The 20,504-nt window shown below is 52.3% G+C and overlaps 1 pseudogene; it reads right to left on the reverse strand.

The window, feature by feature from the left end:
• Positions 1–10,847: 10,847 nt before the first annotated feature.
• Positions 10,848–10,933, reverse strand: LOC122223331 (annotated as a pseudogene).
• Positions 10,934–20,504: the final 9,571 nt, after the last annotated feature.

Below are 20,504 nucleotides of genomic sequence, written 5' to 3' on the forward strand. Positions count from 1 at the left end.
CCAGGTACGCCTGAATTCTGGGGGTCCCGTTGAACCCTCTACAGATGACGTGGCTGGAACTCAGGGAGTGCCGTCAGGAGAGGCTGGAAAGCCGGCGAAGGGCGGTGACCACCCCGCCCCCCTCCCCCATCCCGACACTCTTGAACCTCTATGTGTCTCTTTGTCGGTGATGAACATCCGGTCCTCCCGGGCTCACGCCAGCCCTCGGGCAGAGCTTGAGGAGCTCCCCCCAGGCCGCCCAGGCCGAGCTTCCCCGTGGCCTGTCGTGACCTGTGGATGCATCCGTCTCTGTCCTTGAACAGGAGCTCTTGGGGGATGGAGGCAGCTCTCGTTCCTTTCCGTATCTTCTGCTCCCAGCAAGGAGGGCACAGAGTGGAAGTTGACAAGGGGGGGTTTCCCAAAGAGGTCTTGTCTTTCCTGCATTCGTAGGAGTGCAGTTTTTCCAGATCAGAGATCCTTTGCGGTCCCTCTCTGAAGTGAAACTCGTTTCCAAATACGGTTCTGTCCCTCAGCCACCACGAGAAGGGCCCGCACGCCCCTGTGAATCGAGCCCCCAAATCCCCACCTGCCTCACCTCCCAGCCGGCAGCCCCACATCCCGGCTGTCTGCGGCTGGACCTGTCCACGTCAACCCTCCTCTGATGACAGGCCCCACGTTTCCAAGACAAGGCACGGTCATAAAATCAACTGTCCACAGCCATTTAGGTCCGGGCATGGTTTATGCCAAATCTGGCCTCCAAATTGACAGTTAATGAGGGAAAATGACGAGGGGGGGTGTTAACAGACACAGGCTCAAGGTAATAAACAGGCCATTAAAGCTGGGTAGTAAACAGCTTGCCAAAGACCATTTATGAATTTATTTATTTTTTTGAAGGGGGAAAAAATTAACCAACAAGGCTTGTCTCCTTTGGTGACTGGGTCTGACTGGCAATAGGGAGGAGTGAGGGATTCCTTGGGGGGGGCAGAGCCGGAGAGGAGGTTGAAGGGCCGTCCTAGGAGACTCCCCTCCTAGGGGATGTGCAGGTGTGTGGCTGGGACCAGGGACCTGGGCAGTGGGCTAGCTGCGGTCTCCTGCGGACAGGACTTTGGTCCCCACTGTCCCGCATGTCCTTGGATGCTGTGTGTGGTGTCCAGAAGGCTGTCACTGATCCCAGGTCTGCCCTCTGTCTGATGCTGGGATCTAGAAGTAACCAGATTTTTCTGGCCTCAGTTTCCCCCACTGCAAAGATAAGAGCGGACTCCACTCTCTCTTCAAGGCCTTGTGGTGAATTATATAGTGTCCCCACCGCCCCCAGTTCCTGTCCCTCCTGGGACCTCAGAATGCCACTCTGTTTGGAACTGGGGTTGCTGTAGAGGTAATGAGTGCCGATGAGGTCATACTGGAGTAGGATGGGCCCCAATCCTGTATGACCGGTGTCCTCGAGAGAAGACAAGACCCAGAGACACGCACAGGGGAGGAGGCCGCGTGGAGACAGAGACAGAGATTGGAGTGATCTGTCCAGAAGCCAAAGAGTGCCGGCCACCACCAGAAGCTGGGAGAGGCCAGGAAGGACCCCCTGCTGGAGGCTCAGGGGAAGCTGGGCCCTGCTGACACCTTTGGTTCAGACTTCCGGTTTCTGCAACTGTGAGACAACGTGTTTCTGTCCCATCATTCGTGGTGCTTTGTGCAGGCAGCCCCAGGAAGCTACTGTAGGCCTCCAGCTCTAAAATCTTCTACGTGGGGTGCAAGCACCTAAAATCCAACCCAGATAAAAGTGATTTTCTGGAGGACAGGGAGAGAGCATTTGCATATACCTGTGGTTCTCCATCAAGGGCGATTTTGCACTCAGGACCGCAACATCCGGGGACGTTTTGGGTTGTCACGATTGGGGGATGGGGTGCCGCGTGCTCCTGGTGGGTGGGGGCCGGGGAGGCTGCTGAACATCCCACGATGTGCAGGACCGCCCCCGTCACAAAGAATGACTCGGGCCAAAATGGTGATAGTGTCCAAGCTGAGCGCCGCTGGCCTACGTGAATATTGATTCCGAGCACTGTTGCATGGAAACTGAGGCACGTTAACATCGTCAAGACTTTATTTGAGCATACGTCGATTTGAACCGGGCAGGTACCCTAAAAGATGTTTCAAATGGCACTGGAGCTGGGGCAAGGTTTCCATAGAGAAGACGGTGAAGCAAAGCAAAGCAAAGCAATTATGTGCTGGGTCACAGCATAAGCAGTTGCCTTGTGTGGGAAAGCCTCTACTGTTTGTGATTGATTGTTTCTAAGGTCCATTGTCTTTTTTTTTTAATGTTTATTTATTTTTGAGAGAGAGACAGACAGATAGACAGAGCATGTGCAGGGGAGGAGCAGAGAGAGAGGGAGACGCAGAATCCGAAGCGGGCTCCAGGCTCCGAGCTGTCAGCACAGAGCCCGATGCGGGGCTCGAACCCACAAACCGTGAGATCGTGACCTGAGCTGAAGTGGGACGCTCAACCGACTGAGCCACCCAGGCGCCCCCTACGTTCCATTTTCTTGGATTCAAGTGCCCTGACTGTGGCTTAAGTTTCGGTTTGCTTCTGTAACTACCCAGGTGTTAGGGCCACCGCAGTGTCCTGGGATCATTTAATTATGATAGCAACCCCGTCTGGCCACACTGCCTTCAGAGCCAACCCAGGAGACCCGATGCCCGTGTCCAGTGTCCAATGCCCAGTGCCCAGTGCAGGCTACCACGGTGTGCAGTGATGTGCCCATTGCCAGAGGCCTACTGATAGAGCATCTTGGAGACCCGCCTTTTGGAAGGTACCCCCCAAGAGCGGGTTGGGTGGGGGAGGGTGTGCATTAGCTGGCGGGCTAATTTAGATAAAGCAGATCATATTATATGGCGGAGCCGAATGATTCTGTCATGATTATAACCGTATTCAGAAGGTCACTGCTGGTCAGTTTCCGCGGTGTTGCATCAAAGCACATGGGATAGACATCAGAGCGTGGTTCACTCTACTCTTCGACTTTGCTGGCTGGGATGGTGTATCACCTGCGCCCCCTCCCCTGACCCCCCCAGCCCCGTGCATCCCTGGCCCGCACTAGCCTGGCACAGGGGTCTGCTTTAATGAGCACCCACCTGCCCCTTGGTGCCTCCCCTCTGATGCATCCTCTTACCCCTGTACCTTCTCTTTCCTCATCCATTGCGCCCCCGTATTTCAGGAATGGCTTCAGGAAGGGCTTCTTGGTACAGCAGCTGCCCTGTGGCTTCTACAAGTCCCAGAAGCTGCAAGCTGCCGTCGCTCATTGGTAAAATGTGGCCCAGCACAATAGGCAGACTTCTCAGGGCTCTGTGAGGTTAAAAGGCGATCCAGCAAAATAAAACACTAGCACGGTGCCCGGCACTGAAGACACGCATCAGAAACCCCCAGATGCCTGCTTTGTACCAGCGTCCCAGAGACAGAGCCAGATTTTTGTTTTGTTTTGTTTTTCCTCCCAAAGCACTGGCTGAGAGGCAGGCGGACACTAGCTGGGTGGCTTCTGGTTAGGGACTGGTCCCTCTGGGCCTCCGTTTGTACAGCTGTAAAATGGGAATCATGCTTTGGGAACATGTGCTCAATGCTCAGCAGCTTTCCTGAGGTTCTACACTCATTCTTCTGTCCCTCTCCACGTTCTAGTCCGGGGCCGTCTTTCCTGCTATTTCCCGAAGAAATCTGGGGTCTGGCTAGGAGAAGAGTAGGGCTCCCTGAGTGCCTGGCCACTGATGCCTGGAGGAAGCCACATCCGGGGGAAGCACATCCAGGCCTAGATTTTAGGATGTCACCCAGAGGTAATAGTACCCAACTTCCCAGTTTTATAAAGGGAAGCCTGAGGCCCACGCAGACAGTGCCCCACCCCCCCAAGGTCATCCACCAGGTCAGAGCGAAGCATCAGCTTCTTCCTCTTTTCCACACACAATGCTGCCAACTTCACCCCGTAAGTGCTTGTGACCTCTCAAGGTCACCAGGCTCCGTGTGAGGCCTGTGGACAGGTGATTCTGAGTCTGCCCTCTCCGCTGAGCGGGTTGAATGCTGGACCCCCAAAAGATGTGCCCGAGTCCTTCGGACAGATCTCTGGAAAAAGGTTCTTTGTAGATATAATTACGTTAAGAGCCTCGAGACGAGGTTATCCTGGCTTCTCCGGGGGAGCCCTAAACCCAGAGGCAAGTGCCCTTTTAAGAGACAGAAGAGGAGGAGAGAGAAGAGGAGAAGCCGTGTGTAGATGGAGACGGAGATTAGAGACAGGGACCCTTGTCCCATTTTACAGGAGAGAAAACTAAGGCTCAGAGGCCAGGACGAAGTGGAATTGGAAAGGAACCTAAATTGCCCCCGGCCTGTGCTCTTGACCTCGGTGCTGGGCTGTCAGACACGGGGAGCCATTCAGCACTCCTCTTTGGCCCTCTCTCTCTCATCAACGCAGCTTCTTCTGGAGACCTTGCCCAGGGCAGCAGCTTTGGGGAAGGAATTAACAACAGTGCTAACAAGGAACTTTTACCAAGCAGCTCCCGTGTGCCGAGCCCCGTGCAAAGCATATCCGTGCGTTAGCACATTTCTTCCTGTCACAGCTCTATAAAGCGACGACTGTTATCATTAGCCCATTTTACTGATGGGAAAATCGAGGCTTCCATGGCAGGCCTGCTTGGGGAGGGTCATGATCTCAAGGGCCCTGTTTTGCCTCGAGCGCCCCTGAGGGGCACGGGCGATTGGCCGAGCGTGTGTGCACACGGCTTGAGTGGGTTTGTCCAACTCTGCTTTTTACAGCCTCATTCTGGGCTCTTGGCGCCTCGTGTTAACGATCGGGTTTTGCATGTTGGTTTTCACACACGAGCACCGGAGCTCCCTGAGGTCAGGAACCTGGGAGTCGAGTGTCGAGTCTCCGTCGCTGATGAGGATGAGCTCGGGACCCGCAGAGGGACAGTCACAGGTCTCTGTCTCCCCCGCTGGACTGTGACTCTCCGGGGTCAGGGCTTGACCCTGGACCCCAGCGTCCAGCGCATACAGAGACCGAGCGCGTGCACAGGCCGTGGTTAGAACATAACGGTGATGGAGAAGAAGCCCAAGGGGAAGTCCTCCTGAAGCAAATACCCCCATTTCTGGGCCTGATCTATGTGAGTGAAAATGGTATTTAATCGGCTAAAACCAGAGCTGTCATCACCTAATCAGAGAGCCTGAAAATAGATTTTCGGCACCTTGCGCCTCTGCTCTGGAACAACGGTGCAGCCGCCCGGGGACACCGGGGCTGTCGGAGACATCAGCAGGCGTCCGTCTGTCTGGGGAGCAGCTGGAGATTTGGTTATTCGATCAGGGGAGTCCGCAGCATGGAGGAAGCTCGGGGTGCCGAGGGGGCCTTCATTTCCGGCAAGGCCGACAAACTCATTTGTTACTTTTGCCTAAATAACGGCCATCATTGTTCCCTTGGGTCCAGCACTTTATGGTTTGCAAAGCGCTTTCCCACTCACAATGTGTCCAAGATGGGGTCAGGCGGGATTATCACCCACGGGATTGTCAGGCGGGACTGTTAAGGGAGAGGGGGAGGAGGCTCACGCCAGGCAGCGCGGCCATGCATCTTCTGGTTCCTCAAAAGGCCAAGTTCAGCATCATTTTCCACTTGCAGGCACACCCTTCCTACCTACAGGGCTGCTAGAACGTGCCCTACACAGGTCTGGGAAGTCTGATGAAGCCATCCTTGTGACCCCTTCTCACCCCCCCTCACCATTCTTGGTCACCCCCTCAGGCCCAGCTCTCCCAGACTCCAGGAGTCTACACTGTCCACCCTCTGCCTGGTGTAATATCTGTTCTCCTTCCCAGCCGTCGTGCCTGTGAGGCTCAGCTCAAGAAGCCCCCTGCCCAGGAAGCTCCCCTGACCCTATGGGCCGGCAGTGTGTGTGTGTGTGTGTGTGTGTGACCTTCCTCTGCACTCCTTTCCCAATCAGATTCTAGAACCTTCTCCCGAGGCCGGAGGTGGAGGCAGACTACACTTTGGCAGAGATCGAGGGCTATGTGGAACTGGATGGCATATGCAGGGGGTTTCAGTGAAGACAGCAGAATGAAGGATGGGGCTCCGAGGGGTGGGCGGGGCTAGCGAAGGAGGGGAGCTGTGAGGACTGCCAGGTCTGAGGGCACAGGGTGGGGAGCAACTCAAGAGAGGGCTGCCCGTGGTGTTGGCCAGAGGCCACCCAGCAGGGAGTGAGCATGAGCGGTGAACAGCACCCCCTTTCTTCTGCCTCTGGTCTCCCACCCCTGCTTCCCCCTGTCCAGACCCGGCAGAGAGCCAGAGGACGCGGAGGCTGGGTCAGGTTCTCCACGCGGGTCAGCCTCAATATGAACGTGGTCTCGGGCAGCCATTTTCTCAGGCCACTGGGAGGTCTGAGCCCTGGTCCCATCCCACTTTCACTGTGTGGCCTCGGGCCTGTCGCTTCTGTATTCTGGGCCAACCTGCATAGACTGTGCTAAGATGCCGACCCACTAACCTCTTCTCTCAGCCCTACGGCTGTCCGGCCAAGGGAAGACGGGGGTCGCCGTGGAGGTGCCGGTCCGGCCCCCGGCTTCAGACGCTCCCCGCCCTTTGAAGCTGCCAAAGGCTAAGACGGATCGAGTAACAAAGGTGCGGGGTGGCCCTGCGTTTGTTGGTCTATGAATGATATGTTCTCCTGACATGAATGGAGGTCACTGATGATGGGAACCCAAGACGGATGCAGGGAGGCTGGAGGGAGGGGTGGGTTGGGATGGGTTCATCATGTACCCGCAGCCCACCGATCAGGCCTCCGTGGCCCAAGCGGGGCAGGCGGGGTGATGAGCCACAGTCCGTAATCCTTGGGGAGCTTTGCCTGGCTCCTCTGTACCTCTCACTTTGGGTGGGGGCACCGGGTGTGACCTCCGGGAGGAGAGATGTAGTCTGTCCCCAGAGGTGACCGTGTTCTCAAGAGGCCTCCGTGCCCTACTTCCTACGCCAGCCCCATGAGGCCAGCTGGAGAGGAATGCTCTCACTTCGATCATAGCCACGGGCTCCTGTAGGTAAGCACAGGGCTGGCCTGCTCTTTCTGCGAAATGCTGCCGCTGGGGGTCGTTTGTCTTCCACCTTGAGAGCCTGGCGCGCTCCTGGCACGTGGGAGGGGATCAGGCTGTGTTTGGCAAACAGACACACACAAGATCCACTTGGACCTCGCTTGTGTGTGGCCAGGCCCTAAGAAACAGCTGTCTGTCATTTCCCTCACCTTTTGTGTCTGGTGTAAGAAAGTGGTCCAGGTTCAGGTTCGTTGTTCTGCACGGCGCTGTCCCGTTTTCCCGGCGCCACTTGCTGAAGAGACTGTCTTTCTTCCATCGGGTATTCTTTCCTGCTTTGTCAAAGGTTAGCTGGCCGTACGTTTGTGGGTCCGTTTCTGGGTTCTCTATTCTGTTCCATTGATCTGAGTGTCTGCCTTTGGGCCAGTACCATACGGTCTTGATGATTATAGCTTTGTAATACAGCTTGAAGTCCGGGATTGTGATGCCTCCAGCTTCGGTTTTCTCTTCCAAGATTGCTTTGGCTATTCGGGGTCCCTCGCCTTGAATCCAGCTTGCAACAAAGCCTACGCACCTGCCCCACTGCCCCATGGCAACACGGCCGCCATTTTGTAGCCAATCCTCAGACATTCTTTGGTGGTTGAGAAGGGTAGCAGCTGAGTTAAAAGAGCCCCAGCTGCATCCCCGACCAGGTCCAAGGGGAGGGATTTGCTATCCTCAGGGTTTATTATTCCTCCTGATGTTACTATCACTACTGATAATAGTTATCACTTCCAAAGGCTCAGAGAGGTTAGGGGACTCGGCCCTGCTCACTCAGGTAAAGAGCAGCCTCATCCTTTCTGGTGTCTCCAGCATAGACTCTGCTGACCACCACCACCACTCCCTCCCCCTCGTCAACCCCAGTCCTTTGGTTCCTCTGTCATCTTCGGAGAAGACACCCCCTCTGTCTGTCTTCAACTTCTTGTAATATTCCTTCTCAGTCCCCTTTTCTGGCTCTGGGTTACCTTCTACCTCCATCCGCGGGCACTCTGAGGAGTCGAGGATCGTTCTCCCGGGCACCTTGTCATCCTGATGACCTGAGCTGCCATTGCCTTCTGCCTGGTTGGCTCATTGTTGTCATGGCCCTGAACTCACAGCTGCCTCCTTGGGCAGTGTCCTTGGGGAGATCCTACATCCTTGCAGTGTCTGTATGTATCTGAAAGCTCCCTTGTCATCTTCCTACCAAAATCTGTCCCCTTCTTCACCTTCCAGACGGTGCTATTAGCTAAAAGCTTTTCTCCCTTTACTCAGGGGGGACGGAGGCTGGTGGAGCTAGGACTTGAACCCAGGGTAGTCTGAGTCCAGAGCTCAAGCTCTTACTCACTCCACGAGAGGGGCAAATGCATCATTATGAGAGAATTAGTTGTTTTCTTTAAACAACAGATGTCTCTATATATACTTTTTGAAGACTTTCCATCACTTGGCTTCCCCTACAATCATGCCGCGGTGTCCCCACTGACGTTCTCTGAGGCTGCTACAAAGAGAAGCCTCGTGCTTGAAGCACAACATTGAGCCACACAGCACTTGCACCCTGGTATTAAGCTGAGTCATGCCAGGTTTTATGTTTCCAAAGCACTGAGAAGCAACTTGGTTGGTATTTCCCACCCTCGGGACCACTATCAGAGCCTCCAGCCTCCTGAGCTGGGGATTCAACCTGCCTTGCGTTTATATTTGCCCCAGATATCTATTTCTTAGCATCCAGACCCTGTTCTGAGCTCTGGGGGTGCAGTGGGGAACCAGACACATGAGGTCCTTGCCCTCATGCGGTGACACACACCTGGAGGAGACAAGGAAGGGTCACGTCAGAGGGTGACAGCATTTGAAGAGAATAGGATGTGTTCATGATGTAATGATGAAGGTGGGAGGCCGTGTTCGCTGGAATGGTTAGAGAAAGCTTCCTCAAGGAGGGTGCTGTCCAAAGGGCAAGAAGGAGCCACCCATGGGAAGAGATGGGAGAAGAATAAATGCAAAGGCCCTGAGGAGGCCTGTGTGGCCGAAGCAGGATGAATGGGGGCAGTGGGATTGGGAGGTGAGGTCAGAGGGGCAGGCAGGAGCCAGATCACTCCGGGCCTCGAAAGCCACGTTAAGTAGTCTGAATTTTGTTCTAGATCAGTGGGCATTCATCTTATTGTGTATGCCATAGATGCAAGCCTCTGACCGCTCTCTACTTGAGCCATTTCTCAGGGCTGTGTTTGCAGTGAGTGAGCTGGAGACATGGAGGGATGTCCCCTTCATGACGGAGAGCGGCTTTATTCCCTGCTTGCTATGAAAGAACAGGTTCCCCAAGCTCAGGGTTTCTCTCTTGTAATGCAAACCCATTGAGCGTGCAGACATCCATCTAAGCCCATCCATGTCACCCCTGCGGGAACTGGGGCTAAGGGACCTTCAGTGAGCATGTTGGCACTTCCCGCTGCATTTGTTGTGAGTGACGAAGTCTGTTGTCTCTGACCCAAGAGTCTCGTGTCTCCGGTCATCGTCCAAGAAACCAGCATGATTTGTTAGCTTTCACACGAGCGAGATCTCAGCCCCTTCGTGGTTCTTGACTTTTGGCACTTGGGAGGACAGGGTACGCGTGGAGAGGAAGAAGGAAAAACAGTCAGGAGGCTCTTGCAGGGGTTCAAATGAAAGATACTAGTGGGTCAGCCTAGGAGCCAGTTAGTGGAAATGGAATACAGCCAGTGGATTTGGGATTTAATTTGGAGGTGGAGTTGTAGGAAGTTGTGTTGCTGAAGGATGTGGGGGATGAAGGGAAGAGAGCAAGTAAAGGTGCCCACAGGTGTGGCCGCACAGCTGTGTGGCTGAGGGTGCCACTCTGAGATGGGAAGGCTGGTAGAGGAGGAGTTTGATGGGGTCTGGTTCAGCCATGTTACGTCTGAGATCCCTGAGAGATACAAGGTGAGAGAGTGAGGGTCTGGAGGTTAGGAAGAGTCCTGGTAGGGGATGTGGGGACTCAAGATTGACAGCATGCATGCGCTATGGAGGGCCATATGATGGATGTTGGTTCCTCCCGGCCGGAGTTGAGTCCTGTGCATATCCCCATGGAAGCTCCCACATACCCCGGGGGGCCCCCAGCCCTCCCTGAATTCCTAGCAGATACCATTCTTTCTGCACTGCCCAGAGGATGGCACATCGTAAACTAGAGGAGGTCTCTGGAGCCAACGACCAGCCTTCGGAATCCTTGAAATCTGGACTTAACCACCTCTTCTCAGTGTGCCATTGGGCAGATGACCTGGCTTCTTTAGGCCCCGTTTCCTAACTCTATAGAACAAGAATAATAGTACTCACCTCTTGGGTTGTCCTGTGGATTAAATGAGATACTTCCTGCGAAGCATTTTGCACGGTGTCTGATGCATTATAAGCGGGCAGTGACAGTGGCTGCTGTGTCTGTCCCCTCCTTCATTTCATTCAGCGGCTGCTTATCTGGGCCAGGCACTGTTCTAGGCTCTGCAGACACAGCAGTGAACAAAACAGGAAAGAGGAGCTTACGTTCTCATGGAGGGGGCCAGACTGGGAATAAATAATCAAATGGAGAACAGCAGAGCAGGGTGTGGTGGGGCCGGTCCTGTGCCACCCAAGATGTCCTTTCAGAATGGCAACCTGTGTTCCCCACTGCAGGGAGGGTGGGCTGCCAACAGCTCTCACCTGAGTCTCTCTCTGCTGATTGCTGTCATTCAGGCTCACGCTCACTTCCCAAGGGCATCTGCAGTCATCCTCCCATCTGGTTGATGTGGGGGGGGGGGGGATAAAGGCTGTGGCTCAGTTTGGGTCAATTCTGAAGCGTTTATGAGGCCTTTGTTGTGCAGTGGGGTCCAAAAGTTTGGCGTGTCATCCTTGCACCGGACCATGCTAATCTCTGTGTGGTTCCAATTTTAGTATGTGTGCTGCTGAACTGAGCACAGAGTCCAGAGGTTTTGGATGGATGGAGGGATGGATGGATGGGTGGGTGGATGGAGGGATGGATGGATGGGTGGGTGGATGAGAGGATGGAAGGATGGATGGATGAATGGATGGATGGATGGATGGATAGATGAAAGGATGGATGGATGGATGGATGGATGGAAGGATGGATGGAAGGATGGATGGAAGGATGCAAGGATGGATGGATGGATGGATGAAGAATGGATGGATGGATGAGTGGGTGGATGGGTGAAAGGATGGATGGATGGATGGAAGGATGGATGGATGGAAGGTTGGATGGAAGGATGGATGGATGGAAGGATGGATGGGTGGATGGATGGAAGGATGGATGGGTGGATGGATGGATGGAAGGATGGATGGAAGGATGGATGGAAGGATGGATGGAAGGATGGATGGATGGATGAAGGATGGATGGATGGATGAGTGGGTGGATGGGTGAAAGGATGGATGGATGGATGGATAGATAGAAGGATAGATGGAAGGATGGATGGACGGATGGATGGATGAAAGGATGGAAGGATGGATGAATGGATGGGTAGATGGATGGATGGATGGATGAATGGATGGATGGATGGATGGGTGGATGAAAAGATGGAAGGATGGATGGATGGATGAGTGGAAGGATGGATGGAAGGAAGGAAGGATGGATGGATGGATGGATGGATGGATGGATGAATGGATAGATGGATGGATGAAGGATGGATGGATGGATGGATGGATGGAAGGATGGATGGAAGGATGAAAGGATGGATGGATGGATGGATGGATGAAGGATGGATGGATGGATGAGTGGGTGGATGGGTGAAAGGATGGATGGATGGATGGATGGATGGATGGATGGATGGACGGATGGATGGATGGATTAATGGGTGGATGAATGGATGGATGGGTGGATGAAAGGATGGAAGGATGGATGGATGGATGGATGGATGGATGAGTGGAAGGATGGATGGAAGGAAGGAAGGATGGATGGATGGATGAGTGGATGAATGGGTGGATGGATGGATGAATGGATGGGTGGATGAAAGGATGGAAGGTTGGATGGATGGATGGATGGATGGATGAAGGATGGATGGATGGATGAGTGGATGGATGGGTGAAAGGATGGATGGATGGATGAGTGGAAGGATGGATGGACGGAAGGAAGGATGGATGGATGGATGGATGGATGAATGGGTGGATGGATGGATGGATGGATGGATGAAAGGATGGAAGGTTGGATGGATGGATGGATGGATGGATGGATGAAGGATGGATGGATGGATGAGTGGATGGATGGGTGAAAGGATGGATGGATGGATGAGTGGAAGGATGGATGGAAGGAAGGATGGGTAGATGGATGGATGGATGAATGGATGGATGGATGGATGGATGGGTGGATGAAAAGATGGAAGGATGGATGGATGGATGGATGGATGGATGGATGGATGAGTGGAAGGATGGATGGAAGGAAGGAAGGATGGATGGATGGATGGATGAATGGATGGATGGATGGATGAAGGATGGATGGATGGATGGATAGATGGATGAAAGGATGAAAGGATGGATAGATGAAAGGATGGATGGATAGATGGATGGATGGAAGGATGGATGGAAGGATGGATGGAAGGATGGAAGGATGGATGGATGGATGGATGGATGGATGAAGGATAGATGGATGGATGAGTGGGTGGATGGGTGAAAGGATGGATGGATGGATGGATGGATGGATGGGCGGATGGATGGATGGATTAATGGGTGGATGAATGGATGGATGGGTGGATGAAAGGATGGAAGGATGGATGGATGGATGGATGGATGGATGGATGAGTGGAAGGATGGATGGAAGGAAGGAAGGATGGATGGATGGATGGATGGATGGATGGATGAATGGGTTGATGGATGGATGGATGGATGGGTGGATGAAAGGATGGAAGGTTGGATGGATGGATGGATGGATGGATGGATGAAGGATGGATGGATGGATGAGTGGATGGATGGGTGAAAGGATGGATGGATGGAAGGTTGGATGGATGGATGGATGAATGGGTGGATGGATGGATGGATGGATGGAAGGATGGATGGAAGGAAGGATGGTTGGATGGATGGGTGGATGGATGAATGGATGGGTGGGTGGATGAAAGGATGGAAGGTTGGATGGATGGATGGATGGATGAAGGATGGATGGATGGATGAGTGGATGGATGGGTGAAAGGATGGATGGATGGATGGATGAGTGGAAGGATGGATGGAAGGAAGGATGGATGGATGGATGGATGGGTGGATGGATGGATGGATGGATGGAAGGATGGATGGATGGATGGATGGATGGAAGGATGGATGGAAGGAAGGATGCATGGATGGATGGATGGATGGATGGAAGGATGGATGGAAGGAAGGATGCATGGATGGATGGATGGATGGATAGACAGACGGATGAGTACCTTGGCTTGCTGTATTTAAATTATTCACCTGAAGTTCCTTCTCTTTATTCTTCCTTGTCGACATGAAGCAAACCTTCTCTCTGCCCTTCAGCACATGGTACTGTGCTGTTCACAGGCTTACTCTGCTACTGGCCAGCCTTTTCCCCATTAGCCATTTGAGGAGTAGCATGATAGCACGGAACATGCACTAGCTCTGGAGTCACTAGGACCTAGGCCCAAACTTGACTCCGCCATTCTGCCATAGCAGATCTGCTGTGCATCTTAAATTTCTTTAAAAAAATTATGTTAAGTGCTTACCTAATCCAACACACCTAGTCCGTGCCCACTGTAAGTCATTTCTCTCCTCTCCTTCCCTCTACCCTGATCTGCTTCTGTCATTCCATGTTGTTCCATCCTGAGTTTCCATTCTGAGAACAGGCAGCCACTAAAACTAAAAACCGTTATGTCTTTGCGTCCTGCTTTTTTGTGAAGACGTCGTGGGTAAGCTTATGTTGATGTTCAGTTTTGGAAAGGATAGTCAGAAGTGAAATCAGGATTTGGGAAAATAGAGGACTCGGAGGCACTATCCATAACGTATAAACCATTGCTGGCACTGAGCTACCCGGCAGATGAGGTGAAAAGGGAAATGTGATCAGTTGCACAGCTCTTATCATCAGAAAAGGGAAAATCCACCAGTCATCCCGGGAGATCAGAAATGGAGCATACTTCATGCAACAGAAGACATTAAATCCCATAGCCTTCTAAATTTCTTCAACTGAAAGAATTTTGGAATGCTCTGTTTGCCTGTTTCTAGGTAGAATTTCTACATAAAACCTAGACTGAGTCAGGGGAAGGGGAGGGTTGGAAAGACGGCACATAGATGCTGCGAAAACGTTATTATTACTACACATAGCAATGGGGCTTAAACTAACATCTCTGATCCGCAGTACCTCTCGTGGAGAAATGAAATGCATATGCACACTGGCCGGAAAAATGCTTTCACCTAATTGCCTGTGGATGAAGCACTTTATTTTTAGACATCCAGAAGGAAATTTGGCTCCCTGCTCTATAATACGGTAGGGAACGGGGCCAGGTAGCTGCTGGCTCCGGGACACTCTGTGTTCCGTATGGCAGGAATGTGGAACCACTTTCCATGTAAACACAGTGGGTTCTTCTCTTTTTCTTTCTTATACTTTTCTTTTATTTGTTATTTTTTTTTATTTTAGAGCCTTTTGAAGAAGAACACACTTAACCACGAACGCAAGGGATTAGTCACCCCCTCTGTGCGGTTGGGTGGTGGGGTTTGAGGCGGAGGGACTGCCAGACCTCACTTCTCTTCCTCACGTTTCAATTAGCTCCCCAGGAGATCAGGACAAGGGAGTCCACGCAGCTCCCAGATCCGGAGACCATGCAGAAGGCAATCTGACATTCTCTCTAGTTCTCTGGGGTAAAGGGGAGTGAGGATCGGGGACATTGCAGAGAATCTAATAACTGCCCAATCCGTGGACCCTTCCCAGTGGGGAGGTCCCCTGGGAGGGACACCTTTGCTCCAGAGTGCACTGCTCAAGGGCAGGTCGCCGGCGGGGAAAGCCAGAGAGAACTGTGGAATGCGGGCCGGGGCAGGCTCTGTTCCCAGAAGGAAGGGGAGCTGGGATTTGGGCCACAGCTCAGGTTTCCTCGAACGGGGCTTGAATCCACAGAGGTCCGAGCAGAGCAGGCCTGAGGGTGATAACAGAGAGCACGCAGACAGTGCCTTACAACGCACAGGATGCTCTCGGCTACCGTCTGGCCTTCGTTTCTGCTCAGCAAACTCTGATGGTGCACCTGCCGTGTGCCAGGCGCACACACGATGGACCGGCTTCCGGGGGAACAGCGGCAACCAGCGTCCGCTGGTTCCACCTGCAAATAAGAGCCACACGCCCCTGAGTTCACAGCCTCTATGCCACCACTGTGGCCCACGCCTCCGTCTCCCGCACATCACCCGGTGCCTGCAGTGGCCTCGGGACCGGTCCCCCCGGTGGCATCCAGCCGTGCTCCTGCGGATTCGTTCTCCACGAGGACCCCGGGGGATCCTTTTCGAGGTGAGTCAGATCAGATCCCTCAAAAGTGAGTATGAACTACACCGAGTAAGGGAACAGGGAGCATGTCATCTGCCTACAGCCTTCCCAGAGCCTGGCGATGGTTAGTTTATACGTCAGCGTGGCTGGGCTCCAGCACCCGGGTGTTCAGTCGAACACGAATCCGGGGTTGCTGTGAGGGTCTTTTGTAGATGCGGTGAGCCCCCACCGTCAGCCGACTTCAAGTAAAGGAGATTGCCATCCGTGATGTGGTGGGCCGCATCTAAGCAGCTGAAAGCCTTAAGAACAAAAACAGGTTTCCGGAGAAGAAGAAGAAATTTTTGTCTCAAGACTGCTGCGGGAACTCCTGCCTGAGTTTCTAGTCCTCTGGTCTGCCCTATGGATTTTGGACTTACCAGCCTCTGTAATTACGTGAACTAACTCCTTGAAATAAACCTCATTACGCGCGTGCACACACACACACACACACACACACACACACCCTATTAGTTCTGTTTCTCTGGAGAGCCCTAACGGATGTAAGCCTTCTATGTTTTTCAGAATAAACACCCACATCTTTACAGTGGTTCCCCAGGCCCCGAGCTCTCTGTGTCCCCTCCCTACGACCAACGAGCTCCTCCTCTCTCGCTTATCACGGTGCAGCTACACCTGGCGTTTTCTTACACCTTTGCACCTGCTGTTTCCTCTGCCGAGCACACCCTTCCCCCAGATGTCTACACTACTGCTCCTTACTTCACTTCTTCCTATGGCATCTTCTTCCTATGGAAGGTAAAGTGCCACCTTCCCTGACCACCTAAGCCCTGTATCCTGTCACTCCCTGCTCCTGTGCCCGGCGCTACCCACCCCTCTTGAACTTAGTACCATTGAATGTAACACATACTTACCGGCATTTTTCTCTTGTTTTCTTTCTCCTCACTGGAGAACGGAAGCAACTTGAGGGCGAAGGCTTTGGTTTATTTTGATGCTCGCTGAGTCCCCAGCACCGAGGTCTGTCTGGCACATGGTAAGTGTTTATCTTGGTTGGCCCAGGCTGCCGTAACAAAGCACCACAGACTGGGTGCCTTAAACAACAGAAATTTACTTTCTCACAGTTCTGGAGGCTGGCAGTCCAAGATTGAGGTCCCGGCAGTTTCTGTTTCTGGTGAGATCCCTCTTCCTGCCTTGCAGATGGCCACCTTCTCACTTACCTTTAATTACCCCACCTTCTCACTTACCTTTAATTACCCCATGTAAAAGCCCTATCTCTAAGTGCAGTGCCCCTGAAGGGTCAAGGCTTTAACATAAGAATTTGGCGGGTTTCCAATTCAGCCCGTAATAGTGCTCAAAAATGCCTGTTGAATGAATGAAGGGGCAAAATGAGTCACGTGATCATGATTCAGAGGACCCTAACGGGCCTGGAAAGTTCAGGAAGCTTCTGGAAGGCAGGACTCCTGAGTTGAGCCTAAAAAGCCACTCCGTGCCGATGGGCATTCTGTTACAATTCTTTCCACTTCACAAATTGGAACATCAAGGCTCAGTGAGTGATGTTCAGCAACTCACCCGAGGCCAGACCTGAGGACCAGGAAGCCTGGCGTGGGTGTATCAGTGGGAGCCAGTCAGGGACAGAAACCACGCCACGTAGTTGGACGGAGAGGGTTTGAGGCACAAGACGGTTGACCGGGTATACGGCTGTTAACTGGGCAACTGAAAGGGTGAAACGAGCTAATAAGAAAACTGTTCCCATTTTGGGATGGATATCAAGTGTGATTTAGGTGGTCAAACTTAGCTCTCTTTTCTGTATTAAAAATTGCATGAAAGTAGGAAAAAAAAAAGTTTGATGAAAGTCTAGAAGGCACGTTCCACGATCATCCAAATGATATTTTTCTGTGGCAGTGTCTTACGCTGTCCACGAAATCGGAAACATAAAATAATAATCTGGATTCTTCAGATCATGTTATTAGGTAGACTAGGAACGATGCTCTGTATATCTTCGGAATTCTTGCAAAATACAGGTTGACGTGTCCTCTGACAGATAGAGGAAACCATCTTCAATATTAAGTCATTCGAGGGGGGAGATGTGTTTTTGACCCAGTCTCCTTCCGTCTCCTCCCAGCAAAAGAAAAAAGCGACAAAATGTAAGCCAGGGCTCGTGGCAGCACCTTGTCACAGAAGACCCCTCCTGGGTCCCTGATGGCCACGGGGACATCTGCAGGACAGGTGGGTAAAGTCTCTGCTTCTGGAGACAGTCGGTCACCGGAGGTTGTATCATAGTGAATATTCTAGCCTATAGCGAGTGCTGTTTTGTGCCGCGTGTTGTAGGTATAGACTCATTCATTCTCTCAGACGGTGGGAAATTAGGCACATTATGACCCATATTTCGCAGTAAGATGCACTGAGGCTTAGAGAAGTAAAGTAGCCTGCGCAAGGCCGCACAACTGGCGGAGACCCGATTTCAGCCTGGTCTTTGTCACTGTCAGGACTGGAAGGTACCTCAAAGGTTCGGTATGTCACATAGGTCCGCTGAGCTCACGAGGAGCAAGGCAGCGTTCCCAGATATGCACGGTCAGTTCCCCCGGCAGCTGGGACCGGGCCGGACCTCGTGATTCTCAGAAAGAAGTGTTGCCGCCCCAGTCCTAAATTTCAAACCTAAATTGCATGCTGCAATTCCAATAACGGGGGGGCTGGGGGCAGGGGGTGCCAACAAAATCAGGAAGAGGTCTTGGGGAAAACGGACCAAGGGAACTGGATTTGAAGGATCGTCAGGATCTACAACTAAGCACAGGCTGACCCTTTGACCCAGAAATTCCACCCCTGGGTGTCCTTACACCCAAGACGAACGAGCGTTTCCCAAACCCTAAAGAACATGTGTAAGAACGTTCATTGGAACTTTATTCAAGATCATCTCCAACTGGAAGCAGCCCAGGTGTCCATCAACCAGAGAATGGATAAACGAATTGAGGTATATACACGTAATTAAATACTACATGGGAATAAAAAGGAACAAATCATTGATACACAAACATGATGAATTTCGCAAACATAATGATGTCCGAAATGAGTCTTGCCGGCGTTTTTGAACTTCTACTGGACGATTCCATTTACAGGAAGCTCAAACACTGTCAGAACTCACTGATGGGGAAGGAAATCAGAAATGGTGAACATGGTGGGGTAGAAGGATATTGACTGGGGACGCATGAGGGAGCCTCCTGGGGGCGCTAAACACGTTCTCCGTCTCGGTCACGATGGAGGTTACAGGCCACACGCTAATATTTGTCAAGTTGTACCCTGGGTGTTTATGCATGTCACCTTAGGAAGGTTATATCTGTATTGAACTTTATTCTTAAAAACAAATCAGGGGCACCTGAGTGGTTCAGTCGGTTAAGCGTCCGACTTCGGCTCAGGCCATGATCTCACGGTTCCTGAGTTCGAGCCCCGCGTCGGGCTCTGTGCTGGCAGCTCGGAGCCTGGAGCCTGCTTCCGATGCTGTGACTCCCTCTCTCTCGGCCCCTCCCCCGCTCACATTCTGTCTGTCTGTCTCTCTGAAAAATAAATAAACGTTAAAAAAAAAAAATTTAAAAACAGATCGAGAGCAGGGACCTGGAGCCAGGTCAGGACAACGGCAGCCCACAGTCACCTCTCCTGCCTGAACACCAAACACTGTCCTGGCACGTAGAAGAACCCAGTAAATTACCGTTAGAGAAATGGATAGATGAATGGCATCAGTGATCTCACAGGAACAAAACAAAACAAAACAAAACAAAACGTACCGGCCCCGTACAGAAGGGAAGGAAATGGAAAATGAAGCTAGACAAAACATTCAGGTTAAGACACCGCAAATATCCATTTATCTATCCAATTTGGGGAACGTAAGAGTGCTAGGCAGCCATGATTACGATGCCGGGCCTGGTTTTGGTTGACAAATTAATCTGCCCGGGGTTTGGGGAAGTGAGGGGGCACCTCCCTGTATCATCCCACAGGCCAGGCGGGCCCCATCTGATTTCAGGGGAATAGCTGGAGGCCGCCTGATTTTCATGTAGATTACTCCGAGAGCTGAATGTAAATTGATGTAAATCAGGGAAACAGATCAGTGGCCACGGTGCCTCATTCTCCATGGTGGGGCCTCTCCTGTGCGTAGACTGGCCAGTGGCTCGCTGGGTACCTTTCCCATCTGAGCCAGGCAGCCTTCTGGGGGCGGGGCTGGGAGGGGGACCAAGGAAGCCCAGGGGGAGGTCGCGTGGGCTCCACGGAGCCCTGGAGGAAATAGGGTCTCCCAGGAAAGATATCTATGACAACCACCAGCGGCGAGGCGCCCTGCGAGGGCCTCGGACACGTCTCAGCTCTAATGGACACATCAAGTTGCAAGGGGAAGATGGTTACGGTTTTTATAAAGGCGATATATGTTCATTGGAGGAAAACTAGCAAATTTAGATCGGCAAGAAGAAAGGGATAACGAGGCCCCCCCCCCCCAACTCCACCAGTCACGAGTAATCAGTTGACATTTGGATGTGCTTCCTTTCAGACCCGTTCTAATATACATGCAGATATGTAGGTCTGGGTAGGAAATTTGCGTTTTCATGGCTTGTCATTTTTAACTGTTTTATTCCTTTGCCTCCACGTAATGAGTTTAGAAACTGAATCAGGATAAATGAGGTTTAGCCAGCGGGTCGGTCTTCCATTGGCGCTAATGACGCTTAAGCTACAGGACCCCCCACTGACCCATCGCCTTCCAGGGTCCTGTACCTAGATTGGCATTCATAATTTTGTGGTCTTTTCATTAAACAGGGCTCCCCAAACCTTCTCTGTGCTCCACAATACGTGACTCCATGCCAGCGTTTGACCGTAAGGCCAAACAATCAGCGTTAGGGGTTGAACGGTGTCCCCTAAAAAGATATGTTGAGGTCCTAGCCCCCAATACCGGTGAATGTGACCTTATTGGAAAGAGGCTCCTTGCAGACGTAATCAAGTTAAAATGAGATCATACTGGATTAGGGTGGGCCCTGATCGGCATGATGTGTCTACAAGCCCAGGCAGGCTGAGGACTCCCAACCAGAAGCCAGGAGAGGCAAGGAAGGATTCTCCCTTAGAATCTTC

The sequence above is a fragment of the Panthera leo genome, chromosome B3 (assembly GCF_018350215.1).
Source record: "Panthera leo isolate Ple1 chromosome B3, P.leo_Ple1_pat1.1, whole genome shotgun sequence".
Lineage (NCBI taxonomy): Eukaryota > Metazoa > Chordata > Mammalia > Carnivora > Felidae > Panthera > Panthera leo.